Here is a 12765-nt window from a genome sequence, read left to right as displayed (position 1 = left end):
CAAAACTGATTTGGCACAGAGGGACAGGGAGACAGCTACATACAAACAACAGGAGGACGTAATGAGACACAGGTGTGACACATTTGGGTGGAGCAGGTAACCACAGAAGCGGGACACACAGAAGCAGGAAGCGAGGCGTTTAAATGAGAAGACAGGTGAGCGCATCACATTAAAAGAGGAAAGTATGACAATAAGAAGCTGAAAACATGACGTTTCAGAGCAGTGATATAATGTGTAATGTGAGTGCCGTCACCAGTTAGTGAAGCTCCACTGATTGGGTCAGTTACCAAAGATTAAAGCTGCAGTGCAGGACGTTTGTCTGAGTCAACAGGACGGATCCTTTCATCGAAACGCTCAAGTGCTTGTGCAACAAAGACATCTCCACAGTGCAGCAAGCACCCGGTTTAATGTGTTTACTGTTCATTATGCATGTAGAATGCAGGTGATTACCAACCTGAAACTGAAACTGTGTGAGCAGCAGTAAAAATGCTGAGGATGTTTGTTCCTGTGAGGAGATGAGCTTCGGTAAACGCTCATAATGAAAGATATGGACGTTTCATTTGCTGATGAAAGCACCAGCAGAAGGTGGATCAGAGTCGTCTGGTGAACTTCTTGGGAAAACGTTAATCTCATGCGTAATCACACATTTCCCAACATAACCAACGCTCAAACAAAGCCACAAAAAGCGTGAAAAATCGAGGTTTATCAGATTAACAGGGAACACCGAGCCTGCATGGGGTATACTGTTGCTTCCTTCTGCTTGTTTTTTGCTTTGTAATAAAAGAAGTTTGTTTTAACCAAGCAGGAAAATAACATGTCTGAAAAACAAATCCTTCCTGACTGCAGCGGGCGGGCTGAGGAGGTTGCAGGACAGGTTTGTTGAGCCTCGGGGGCCTGCGGATCTCTGCGCTCAGTCTGTCCTCACTCAGCTCCTGCACGGCCGCTTGTTGCTGCTACAGAAGGTGCATAAACCATTTGAAATATGTGTAATCCTGACAGACGCTCATATGCAGCTCGGTTAAGTGATCCCAAAAGATCTCGGAGTCATGCCGCTCTGGCTTGGCCCGGGTCAGAGAGAAACCCACCTGATGACAAATCTGAACTCTCGCTGCTAAAGCAAACACATCAAGCTGATGGCAAGTTAAACTGAATGCATGTCCACCGCTGTCTTGGGTGCTACACGATACGCTCTTTTTTGCTTTTAGAGTGCATCGTTCCTCTGGTTTTGTTTGGGGAGAAAAGTGGAAGAGTGGAAAATGTGATGAATATATCATCAGTCAGCTTTTCCATGTAATCTACAGCCGCCAAATTGCTCCTTTTCAGCCCCACCCCATCCTGACACAGCCAAGTGCTTACAGACACACACACACACACACACACACACACACACACACACACACACACACACACACACACACACACACACACACACACAGTTATGTTTCCATCACTTCAGAGGACATAACATTGACTTACATTCATTTCCTGGAACCTTTCCTTAACCCTAACCCACATCTTCACCCTGAAATTTTATTTGTAAAGCACCTTTCACACAGGAATTGCAGCTCAAAGAGGTTTACAAGAAAAAAAATCACATGCAAGTGCAAGTGAGTGCTTCACAGAGAAAAGACAGAATGGACATAAAAATGGAAAATCTGAATGTAAAATAAGAGGAGAATAAAACCTACTGGATAATGGTGGTAAAATGTAATGCTTTTCATTATGAGGACATTTTGTCCCCATAACGAAGGCGAGTCTCCACGATGTGACTGTGTCAACAGATTTATGTCCTCGCAACATGAGTAATACACACATGCACACACACACACACACACACACACACACACACACACGCTGCTCTGACACCCTCAGGTGGACTGCACCGACAGCAAAGGATCAACTGTGGGGTGAAGTCGGACGAATGGTTCAAGTGCCAAACTCAATGTAAGGTGATTCTCTGAAGGCACTGCTGGAGAATGGCACGCACGCACGCACACACACACACACACACACACACACACACACACACACACACACACACACACACACACACACACACACACACACACTCTCACAGGAAGAGACACACAGGGAGGCGTCATCGCACCTCTTCTCCCTCTGTCAGTATTAGTCACAGGGAGTCATCGCACAAAGAAAAGAAGCTTATCTTTCACCATGTGAGGCCTTTCAAAACACCACACTATCCCACTTATCACAACAATTTTTAAAGGGGTTGAACAGATTTCAGCAATGCCAGGAAGCGCGCAAATGTAACTCAAGTCATTTCGGGCTCGGTTCGAATCGCGCTGAAGCGAGCGGGGAGCGTCTGTGACCAATCTGCACTCCATGCCGGAGTCAGAGCTGTGTACACTGTGGCACAGCAGGAAATGCCACAGCCATGTCAGTGGCACCTAGTGTCTCATGGCAGCCTGAACGCCGCTGGAATGTAAACTCTGTCCACACACAGACATCACAGCCGTCAGCGCTGTCCGACCAATAGGGAGGCGTCACAGTGCCACCAGCAGGCTTTGGAACAAAGGGCAGAAGAAAGTCTCTTAAAAGAGGTCTTTTTAGGAGGAACTCCATCCCCGGGATCGGCCAATCAGCACAGAGAGCACGTAGGCCTGCTGTGATTCCTCCAGCTGTGATTCTCTTTAGGTAAAAAACACAGGCCGCATCTCATCTGTACGTGCCTCCAGAGCTTATAAATCAGGCCCCTGAGGGCCCCGGCCATGTGAGCCGTGACAAACGAATTCTGCTTTGCGCCTCCTATGAGCTTCGTGTTGAGAAAATATTTACTGTGCATGTAAAGTACGTCCAGGGGGTGGCCAGCTCATGTCTACTGAAGGTTAGCAACGGCGGACATCTGGTGAAATTGTAGCCCACAGCTGTCGCCAGCCTGACATCTCCTTGCTCTCAAATTTATCTCCTGCCACTGGGACATCTGCGTACGACATGCCAGCCATATCAAGGACATATTTTCAAACTGCGAGGAGGTTGCTGGGGACACGGCGGCTGACACGAGGAGCCCGGGGGCCGCTGCTGCTGCCGGGCGGTGGGGTCAGAGGGAAGGGAGAGCCGGGGCGCTCACTTAGCGTCAAGCCATCGCATTCTTCCCTCCTGTGCTGGAGGTCAGGCTGGGGGACAGTTAAAGGAGCGCCGTCTTTAACCAGAGCTCAGACTGACATCTTAACCTCACTCATAAACTGCTCCACTTGCTGAGGAAACAGGCCCCGGAGGCAGAGATGGCCACTGCTCAGACCAGTGTGATTAACATTCTTAAAGGATAATAACACTATTTTGACATACGGCTCATGTGTGGTATGTTTTCACACTTAGAGACTGCGGTTTGGTATGGTTTTATATTTCTGAGACCTCTGGAGCTGAGTCCAGGCTGACTGGACAAAGCCTCAACAAAAATCCCTAAAACAGGATAAAAAACACAATTATTCAACACGTTGCTTCAGTGAAATGCAGAAGGACTGCACTCAGAACGGCCCCTGCCAGTGTTTTATCATTATATCACTGGATCATTATTATTGATGAATGAACATGTAGTTTATAAAGAAGTTGACTCCTTTATAAACATCTGGGTCACATTTTATAGAATTAGCATGTTTTGCATGTTAAACTCTTAATCTTGAACAGCTGTGAAATAAGTGCTTAACGTGGCTGGAAAGTACAAAATCATATTTGTTGATCTCACGATGAAAGGACCAAAAAGATTTAATGCTTTGTTTTTTAATTCTGCTGTTCTCGACTTATTTCAAAGCAGAACATGCTCGTTAAATACTTAAAAAGAAGAAGATCAGGACTAAGAACAAAATCAACTGCTGCTCTGCTTCTGTTAATATCCAGATGTCAAAGTTCTTTATTTAAAAAGAGAAAAAGAAAATTGTCTGAGCTCTGCTACTCAATCAGCAGAATATCTAAATACAATATCAATCTTTAATTTTCTAATTGTTAGGATCAAAAAACTTTATGTTTTCCCTTTAAATTCCCTCTCACGCCTTAAAAATCTTTAAAAATGTAGGTTAAAAACAGCCTCTGTGTGATGGTTTCACAGACAGTACTGTAAATGAGTGTCTGCTTGTTTCAGCACTTTTGCATAAATTTAAACACGTTTCCTTAAAACTCTGCCTGGAACGTTTGTTATCTTCGGAAACTTTAACATCTCCACCACGGTGTGAAGCAAAGGTCTGTGCTTTGAATTAATCTTGGCTGCACCACGTGAACTTGTAAACATGGACCCAGCAGCAGATCTGGCAGCGTTTAAGAGGCTGAACCTGCAGAACACAAACTCACCTGAGCGGTTTCAGGTTGAATCCCTGAAAAAATGACTGAGGCTCAAAGACCAGAAACACACAACCAGCCACTGCCAACAGCCAAAACCTTAACTTACAAAGCAATTTGTCATTTTTAAAAAAGCTTCCTGCCATGTGTTCAAAAACACGCCTGTCCTATGGCTGCACATGCTGGCTGCATGCATGCACAGTGTGCAGACTTCTGTTTCCCCCTGTTGGCAAGAAGGTGAACATTAAACGTCAAACCCTGAATGTAAACACATGAATTTCAAGGCTGATTTAAGTTACTGGTAAACTTCTGTAAATCATACGTCAGACATAAATCAAACACTTTTTCCCCTGCAGCAATAAAATATCATCAAGGGCATCGGATAGCAGACAGATATGATGCATATGTGTGTGAGGATTTTGATATGGATGTGGGTTTAGCGTGTGTGTGCGTACATGTCTGAGGCTCACGCCGGCTCTTCTGCAGACTCTGCTCATTCTCCTCCGCTGCAGCCCGTCCAGCAGCTTGTCATCAGTGCTTAGTGTCACCGCCGCTGACCGTCTGCCCAGCGTCTGGAGGGGGGCGTCCCAAAACAAGGAGCTGGATGACGGACACGCCAACACAGATTCACTCTCATATACTGTCCGACATGTGAAACATGGCAGAGGAGGCACCCACCAGCGAACAGTGCTCGTCTGATGTTGAATGCGTGCCAGTGTGGTGATTTTCATCAGTTGCACAAGCTGCGTGTACAGACTGGAGCTGCAGCTCAGTCAGCACACTTTCACTTGACACTTGATTTTGTACAACATCATCATGCTTGAACACTCTGTTGAGGTTTATTTAAGTTGTGAAAATAGGCTGAGAACTCTGAGAGTGTGTTTCACGCTGTTAATAATAATAATAATAATAAAGTTTGTTTGAAGAGCACCTTTCATGCAGCTCAAAGCGATTTACACCAAAGAACTCTCACAAATCAAATCTTCACATAACAAAGACGACATGTAAAATCAGGATTGTAGTAAAAATAAGACAGAAAAGGAAGAAAATAAAGACAATGCAAAACATAAGACATGAAATAAAGCCACAGAATGAGAGAGTAAAGTTAAAAATAGAGTACACAAGGAAAATACAATTTAAAAGAAGTGCAGCAGTGCATGAGCTCCAGGTCTTCATCAGGAGAGTCAGAACTAGTTAAAGTGAAAAGATCCTTTTCAGCTTCCTTTTAATTTTTCATTATTAATTGTTAATATGAACCACATGCTCGTCCTCTCAGCAGCTTTAAAGCCTGATCATATGACATGAATCAGGAGGGATAATGTCAGTGAGCGCCACAAAAACCTCACAGTTTCTTCTTAAAGGGATTTTAAAGGGACAGTTTGACATTTTCGGGCATGTATTTGTTTGCCTTCTTGCTGAGAATAGACAGAATACAACCCTCACATCCGTCCGTCGTGTCTGTAACACCTGAAAACAGCTCGCCGTGACAAGTGGTCCAGCACGAGTAAAGCTGCTAGCTGTTTCCCCTTGTTTCCAGTCTTTGTGCTAAGCTAAGCTAAGCTAAGCAGCTCCAGGAAGTAGCTTCATATTTACTGTGCAGACGTGAGAGTGGAATGAAAGTATCCTGGAGGAGTGGGTCGCAGTTAAACTGTGAAGATGGAGGCATTAGCTGGTTTAAGGAAAGCAAATCTGCCGTGTGAAGATCAGTTCATCAGCTTCAACACAGGACGTACAGGAAACTCAAGTACTCAAGTACTATGCTTGAGTAAATATTTGTTGTTTGAGGTAATTGTACTTGAGTATTTTCTGCCACTTTAACCTTCTACCTCTAAATGTAAGAGCTGATATTGTACTCCACTACATCTGAGACAAAATATCTGAATTCTCAAGAATAAACTGTTAAAAATCTAAAATAAATACATGAGTACTTTTACTTTGATATTTTCAGTACATCTTGTTGCTAACACTTCTGATCTTTTACTTCAATCTTGAAAGCAGGGCGTCTGATTCTAACGGAGTATTTTTACACTGGAGTACTTTTACTGCAGTGAAGGATCTGAATATTTATTCACTGCTGGAGGATCTGTACTTAATTGAAATAGATTAACTCGGTGGCTCTGAGGTTGGTTTAAGGTTTTAAGGCAGAATAAATTCTGATATAAGCGTTTCCCTCCATGAGTAGTTACATGACTCCGGGTTCTCTGAGTGCATAAAGAAAGCAGAATAATTGTGAAAGAGTGACATTTACTGCTGCTCTGATTTCGCTGCTCACAGAGATATGAAGGTAGGACAGCGTCGTAAAGGTTGCACATCTCCTGAATGTCCCTCTCAGCTTTTGTTTTCCATAATAAGAATCCAGGGTGTGTTCTGGGCCGCAGCATTCTGCATACTTGGGAGGGTTAGTGGATTTGACAGATCTCCAAGTGTCCCATAGCCCTGAGTTCAGCGAACTCGCTCCAGACACAACAGTGACAGCTGGGGGAGGGATAAATAAAAACAGTGTCTCTATCTCCATTACAAGACAGCCATCCAGACAACAACCCAGTAGCCTCTGAGCGCGCTCGTGTGCGTGCGTGCGTGCCAACACATCCACATGCAGCACACGCGCGAACGCACGTACGCGAGCTTTTCCTCACACGTTCACTCCTTCACACTTACTGTCTTCGCCGCTGCGAGGGCAACAGATGGAAAAACGAGGGAGGCGAGAAGAAGGGGAAAGCGGCACAGAGGAGAATAAATGCTGCTGGACTTGGCCCGTTAGCAACCGGCATTCCTCTGACAGGTGTAACATGTTTACCAAACAAACAAGCAACGCAGATGTCAGGGAAATGAAAATGGTGACTTGAGGTTGCATGACCTGTGAAAAGAAGCCTGGTATCCAAGCTGGCATATCTTTGAGGGCTTTGAAGGTATTTCAGAGAGATGAGACGACTGCGTGCCACACCAGGATTGCAACAGTGTCTCGCAGAATTTGTCTTATGTTACTCGCCCCAAGCATCCCAGGCAGCTCTGGTTGTTAGCCGGGGCCATCCAGGGTCACAGGCACTGATGGGCAGTTTTTAAAGCTCTCACTTTCCCGATCGCATTCCACTTCAGGGCAGCGGGGAAATCATCTCGTATCACACTCGAGCAAAATAAGCACTTGGACCCGTCGAGCTCGACGTGCTGACTTCCGACGTGACCTGCGACCTCCAGTGAAAGCACTTGTTCCAGGCTGTCTCTCCAGCAGGCCTCATGCTAACTAGCTAATTTGTTCATTGCTAATTTAATTCTGTTTTCACACTCATCGTGCTCCTTGTGTTTCCAGAATGAGACTAAACGATCCATCAGGAACTGAGGACACCTCACTAAGTGACTTCTGGGCGGATTGAAGTGCAAACAATCACATATATCAATATTTGCTTGAAAAAGCCCCCAAATTTTTTTTGGTGGAGATTTTAACTCCACATCACACGTTATTGTGGCACAGGAGGAAAGCGTTGGACAGAAATATCTAAAGGCGGCATTAGAAATCACTAAATCTTTTATTTCCGAATCTTGAGACACTCTTCCAAACATCTTTTTAACTTTTTAATCAGCTCATCGCTGAGCTTAAAATGTGGCCAGAGAAGACCTTTAAATCATTTGCCACCTGCACATTATACGCTGATTAAAGTTTCTTTCAGCTTCAATTTGGAAGTGTGGTGAAACTCTCAGGTACTCAGCTTTCAGTGAACTGTCACCGCTCTGCTGACTGATGTGGCTTTTTGTTGGGGGTTTAGATTTTAGTCTTTTTTAAACTGGGAGCTCTTGTGTCTTGCATTTGTCTGACTGATCTGAAATATGAACGTCTGCCTGCAGGACGAGCGGCTTCATCCCGGTGGCTGCAGGCAATCCTGAGACAGCTGTGAGCAGCGGTGAATATTTGGGTTTATTTGGGTTTGATGTGTCATGATTAAACACCATGACTGAACAAAACAGCCTCAACCAGACAATCCTGACACGACTCATCTGCAGCCGTTCTGTACTTCTATTAGTGGACGCGGTGACCCTACACACACATTCAGCAGTCATATATGTGCATGTGGATCAGGAGGGGCTGCACAGAAAGCGTGGGGGTCGGAGAAAACCGAGCTGCTGTCTGCTGCAGGGACGGCTGGCGGCAGGTGGGCGTAATTGGTCTTGAACTTGGGCTCTTGTAAATTTCCGACCAGCCACGGCTTTTCCATTTCTGCACTAGGTTGTCCAGTGGCGAGGCTTTGTTCCAGGACGGCAGCCGCCACCTCACGCCACCCCGGCGGACCCGCCCCTGGCCCGTAACTACAAACTGCCAGTCGATCAGCTTGATGCTCTGCTGGTGGAAAATAATTGGAGGAAAGCAGAAGCCATATTATCTAGCCCGAGGCGCTAACTTACCTTTCGAGAAAGGAATGCAATCATTAGCTTTGCAAGTCATTTATCTTGTGAGATGATGTGCCGCTCTTTGACAAAGCAATGATATGCACTTACTGTACTGCATTGCAGGTAAACTGTTATCAAAGGGTTTAATGCAGCGGTTCTCAAACTGTGGGGTGGGGTCTGAATGCAGAGGGGGGCGTGGGTGACCCGGGGGGACCAATCTGGAGTGAAACTAAGTTGAATATAATTTATGTGGAGAAAATAAACAAGAGTGAGCTGATGCATTCCTTCTGATCTTTATTTCAGTGATCAACTTGGATCCTTTTGTGTTTGAAGCCTCCTTGATCAGCTGTGGGGTGGGGGTCATGAAGTTTTCTCAGCCTCTGAAGGAGGACATAATAAAAGCTTGAGAACGACTGGCTACAACACACCCTCACACGTAACTGTTGAATTTGTTGATTATAATAAAATTTAGGCAGAATGTGTCTGAAAAAGGAAATATTACAGAAATTTACTGCAGTTCAAGGAGTTTAACGGTTAATTCTCTTACTATTATCAGTTCACACTGTAGGTTAGCTGATTGCATTCATCGTCTTTAACACCATGTCACTCTCATGCTTCCACTGCACTGTTATCAACCCAAATGATCTTTTATCATTAACTTAAAGCAGCACTGCTCATTCTTCTAAAGGTTAACAGTGGATCAAATGATTCTGAACTTGATGCCTGAACATGTTCCAAGAACCTGGGGCAGAGGCCTGTTTGCCACCGTGTGACATCAGCTGCTCTTCAACAACACTCAGTAAGCCTTTGCGAAGCGAGGCCACTGATGGCTGAAGTTCTTTCACATTCTTGCTTGATATACGACTTCAGCCGCTCAGCAGTCCGAGGTCTGCACGGTCGGATTTTATGTTTTATATTGTGCTATGTTTTCAGCGTAGACGGGTCTGGACTGCAGGCAGGCCAGTGTGGAACCTGCACTCTTTTACCACGAAGCTCAGCATCGTCTTCCTGGACATCCCTGAAAAAGACGTCACCTGGATGGAGACGCACATTGCTCCAAAGCCTGTAGGCACCTCTCAGCATTAATGGCGCCTTCACAAAAGTGTCAGCTGCCCGTGGGCAATATGAGGTCCACGATGCGGACTCGCCAGACCATGATGTCTGGTTTTCACTTTGCATGGTAGGGTCTTAACTTACAGCTGTAGTTGTGACACACTGTGTTTACAGACAAAGGTTGGACCGTGTGGTTACATGCTTCATGCAGTCTTGTCAGAGTTTAACGCAGTGCTGCCTGAGGGATCGAAGGTCATGGCCATCCAGCGTTCAGTTTGGGGTGCAGAGCTCTTCAGATGATGTTACGGACTGTCGATGGTGGAACCCTAGATTCCTTCCAGTTGTGCTTTGAGAAATGTTCTGTTGGACTATTTTCCCACAGTTGTTCACACAGCAGTGAGCCTCGCTCCATCCTCGCTTGTGATCGACTGAGCCTTTCCAGGATGCCCCGTTCATGATACCATCACCTGACACCAATGAACCTGTTTACCTGTGAAATGTTCCAAACAGGTGTTTTTGGAGCGTTCCACATCTTTCCCAGTCTTTTGTTGCTCCTGTCCCAACTTGTTTGAAAAGTGCTGCTGTATTAAATTCAGAGTACGCAGATATTTAAAAATCAATGGAGCTGATGAGTTAACATTAAATATATTGCCTTTGTGCTGTTTTCAGTTGAGTTGATGTCAAAAAGGATGCCAACTTCTTTGGGCTTTCTTCAGGACTGTGTATCTAACACCTATTTTAACAGACTCCTGTACTGTGAAATGTTTTTGTAATCTTCTTCCACGTCCTTAGATCAGGACTCTGATCATCCCTGCAAATCCGTCAATTATGTCTAATAATTATATACATACTGAACTGCTGCACCAGTATCTACCTCGCCTCATCAGTAATTCCAGAGTACAGACTGTACATGCGAAGCTGAGAGCCAATCAGAGCTGTAATTCAGATGAAGCACCTTCAGGGCTAAATATAATGATCTCTAATGCACAAAAAAGAGAGCATCTGAGGACAGAGTTGGATCATACACAACAACACACCCACGCCGTCTCCTGCAAGCACATCTGCACACACACTGGCCCAGATTCACTCTATATCCTGGCATTAAGAGCAAGTCACATCACATTTACTTGTCAGCCAAGTGAAGTGATGCCCTTAACTGTTACGAAAATAAAGGCTGACCGAAAACAAAAGAAAAGGGGAGATTCGAGTTTCACCAAAGTTCACTGCAAACGTGACAGGACACGTAAACTGCATCATCTGAACAGCAAACAGCGGAATCACAAACATCACATCTGCAGAAGTCCTTGATTATTTTAAATGATTTGTGACACGACGGCGTTTGAAGCCTTCGCCGTCACTGCTCGGTGCTTCAGCTTCCTGCAGCTAAGACGAAGTCACGACAGTCACAGAGTGAAATGGTTACAGGTACAACTGTAATCCATAGAAACCAAACAAAGTAAATACACACAGTCGGATATTTGTCAGATCCTCTGAATCATCAAGTGGTCTAAATGTAAACTCTGCATTTTTGCTTTATGAGCGCTCATTTATCTGCCACTTAATCCTGCTTTCTGAACACATTTTACAACTTGAAGAGCAGATATATGGATGAGGTGCTTCGCTCCAGGCCAGAGCTGCGCTTGATCCAGGATTAGAGACACGTCCTCATTCTGGGAGGAAACGTGTTAACCCCTTCAAACCCTAAGGTTATGATACACGATACAGAGCTCAACTTAGCTGAATACTTCACCTTGTGCAACAGCAGCTGCATGTACTCCCAGGACACTCGCTACTTAACCTTGTTTCCTGAAGAGAAAACCTTAGAGGAGGCTAAAGACTGCCGGCTTAGTTTGTCTGCGTTCACTTGTGTTTGTCACTCAGGATTCGACGTGTAATTTGTGAAGCTTTAAAGCAACAATCTTAAGATTTTCATGTAATCAAACACTGTTTTTGGCACAGTTTATGTATTTTTCCCACACTATGCATTCAATGTACTTGCATTCTGTAATCACCTCTCTATGTAGTAGCTTTCAGTGCTACTGGCGGGGTCCGCCATTCAAACAGCCTACCTCTGCACAGGTGATCAAAGGAAGCGCTGAATGCAGACAAAGCAGGGTTATCTCTTATTCAGTGTTGAGTTACTGTAATGGGATTACTAAGTAGTGTAATGGGATTACAATCTGAACTTCAGGAACTCTGTTTTAACTTTGGGAGTCAGCTTGTCCTCCGTCTCACCAGGAGTTGATGGAGGGTTAATGCTTGTGTAATCTTTGTGCCTTCAGGTCCAGGATGAGCTAGCTTGGCACAGATGGAGGTGCTGGGAGGCTGCCTTTACCAAAAGAGGAGAAAAATTACTCCTGGTAATTCCAAAGTTGTCTCATTGGCATGTTGTGTGTTCTTAGCCGGCCTCGTTTAGTTTAGAGCTGGACGGTTACTGTGAGGTCATGAGCTGTGTGCAGCCACCGGGGCTAAGCTAGCTGCTGGATAATCGGTAAAAGGCTCCAAATTTTAGGTCTGCTTGTTCCAGCAGAATGTCTGATTTCTATTTGTGGAACATAACTGATTACATGTTTAAGAAACTTACCCACACTGCTCTCTTTACAGCGCGTCAGAGCTGTAAACGTTACTGCTAACGCAAACCTCAGCGTTCTGCTTCACGCTAACAGCATCCAACTGGTGACACACGGGAGGCTTTTATTGTGAAGCAAGTCACAGGAAACACTTTGGATTTATCAGTAAGATTAGCGCTGACCACGATCATTCATCAGAAATCAGACTGTGGTTTCAACCATCATTGATCAACTTCTTTATTATTACAGCGTGAGCTTGTTTGGCTGTAAACAGACACACCGGCTGCTCTTCTGTTGCATGTGTGACAAAGCAGCTGCTCAGTGAGCGTGTTTAGATGCACTTTAGTAACCTGGTTTTGATTATATTTGTTGTTTACGTGGAGTCCCATTCACAGCCATGTGCACGCGATCCCGACGGGATCCAGGTTTCTGATGGTCCGCCTGCAGGTGTGTCCTGACTTCTCACCAT

Source organism: Chaetodon trifascialis, chromosome 4, assembly GCF_039877785.1.
Source record: "Chaetodon trifascialis isolate fChaTrf1 chromosome 4, fChaTrf1.hap1, whole genome shotgun sequence".
NCBI lineage: Eukaryota > Metazoa > Chordata > Actinopteri > Chaetodontiformes > Chaetodontidae > Chaetodon > Chaetodon trifascialis.
This window is presented reverse-complemented; position numbering follows the sequence as displayed.